The 2,131-nt window shown below is 44.0% G+C and overlaps 1 non-coding gene across 1 annotated transcript; it reads right to left on the minus strand.

Annotated features, from left to right (window-relative positions):
• Positions 1 to 1,691: 1,691 nt before the first annotated feature.
• Positions 1,692 to 1,773, minus strand: trnas-gcu (transfer RNA serine (anticodon GCU)). The gene has a single exon. It is a non-coding gene; the product is annotated as a tRNA-Ser (tRNA).
• Positions 1,774 to 2,131: the final 358 nt, after the last annotated feature.

Genomic DNA, 2,131 nt, shown 5'->3' on the forward strand with positions numbered 1-2,131 from the left:
GAGTGGAGCTCCCAGACTGATCTCGCAAAGCGCCCTGCTCCATGTCAACTGAAGCTGCTCCAAATGAGGTTGGATCTCGCAGTTTGATGTCCCCATGCTCCCTGCTCCTCCATGTCAATAGAAGCTGCTCTAGGTGAGGTTCGAACTCCCAGCCTGCTGCCCCAATGCTCCCTGCTGCTCCATGTCAATTAAACCTGCTCCAGGTGTGGTTAGAACTCCAGACTGATGTCACAATGCTCCCTGCTCCATGGTCCATGAGAACAGACGCTGCTGCAGATGAAATGGGAGCTCCCATCCCTGGCTCTCGTTGACGTTGTAGCTCCCAGTCTGATGTCTTAATGCTCCCTGCTCCATGTCAATAGAAGCGGTCCAGTTGAAGTTGGACCTACCAGTCTGATGTCCCAATGCTCCCTGCGGCTTCATGTCAATAAATCTCAGGCTGATGTCACAATACTCCCTGGTCCATGTCAACAGACGCTGCTCCAGATGAGGTGGGAGCTCCCATCCCTGGCAGATCACACATCACATAAATACTGCCCACTGACCATTTCCACCACTGGAGCCATTGGTGCAATGTCCACATCATGAGAACCTATTCTTACTTTTAATCACCACCGACTCATTATTTCCAAAGGACTTCTTTCTTAAAACTTATTTTGCATGTGCATATTGCAGTCAATCCGAAGTAAGATAATCGCGCTAATTGACGTATGCTCACGAGAAATCACATTCTTTTTTTCATGTTGCGTAACTGCTACTTAGCAAGGACAATGTTTGTTATAGAATCACTCTTTTATTTCACGTGAGGGAATTTGGTTTGTATTATTTAAATTAAACTTGGTCACTGTGTCAAATTATCAAATAGATCTCAATTTCTGAACAAAATTGGTAATGTTGTCATCCACCTTGAAATGTGGTGTCTATGTCTTTCAGCCACACGGGTATTAGAACGAACCGTCTGTTAATGACATGCGTATAAAGACATTTCAAATCAGTTTTCTTGTTTATGCTGCATAAATCTGCGGTTATTGATACACAGTTTAGGTCCAGTCCCTGCAGTTAACTTGCTGACTTCTCCAGTTGTTCATAGTTCAATATGATGCATCAAGTGTGTGCATAACGAGAGGGAGCTTGTTTCCCACATCTTGTGTTTATATGTGTCTTATGTCCAGCATTCATTAATGGCGAGAGCAAGGGGGAAAGGATAAGACCAATGAGTAAGTCTGTCCGTGCCCAAGCACGGCACCCACATCGGTAATTCTCTACTGTGCATTTACAGCCAGTTCTCGGGTGCCCCTACACCCAGCCCCTGCCATTTTTGAAATATCTCCATTGTTTCGTGCTGTCTCTCTGTGCTCTTTTCACCAAGATGAATCACTTCTACCCAACTGCTACAAATTTCATCTGACAAAACACTCATTAAGAATCGCATGCATCAACATGCACTTCGCACCTCTCGTTATTTGGTTCTCCTGGATCTCTTTCATACGATGAAAGTTCACAGCAACTTGACTTGGAAAAGATAATCGCGTTCCTTTTCATTGTCCCATTTCAATCTACATTTCACTGTAGTTTAGGCAAAAGACTCAAATTATTCTTTGAGATTTTATTATTGCGTCGATGCATATAAACAGACCATTGGACAGCTGTGATCATCCAAAGATAGCAAAATTGAAAATCCTTGATAACAGCGACGAGAGTGGGATTCGAACCCACGCGTGCAGAGCACAATGGATTAGCAGTCCATCGCCTTAACCTCTCGGCCACCTCGTCACGTAAGCCAGGGGCACATTTGACATTATGAATAAGTGAATTGCGTAAATTATGCTGAGCAGCAGATATTTCTCCTTGGTATTGGTGAAATGATAAATAGTACAGGACGGTTCCAAGAGTACGGTCTTACCTCTGAGTTGTGGGGCAAACACACTCCCACTGTGACTCTGTGCTCACAGTGATCTGAACAAAAATGAAGAAATGACGATGTAACAAGGTCTGTTGATTTCTATGAAGATTTGAAGTCAATGGAATGAAGAGCCCGTGACAGCAGGAGGTGTAAAGTTGTCTGTGAGGAATTGTTTTCCAGACTGGAGGAGAGTGCATAGTGCTCAATGTCATTACTCAGAACACCTTT

Source organism: Chiloscyllium plagiosum, unplaced genomic scaffold (genome assembly GCF_037043375.1).
Source record: "Chiloscyllium plagiosum isolate Xiang-an unplaced genomic scaffold, Cpla_swu_hap1 HiC_scaffold_48, whole genome shotgun sequence".
Taxonomy (NCBI): domain Eukaryota; kingdom Metazoa; phylum Chordata; class Chondrichthyes; order Orectolobiformes; family Hemiscylliidae; genus Chiloscyllium; species Chiloscyllium plagiosum.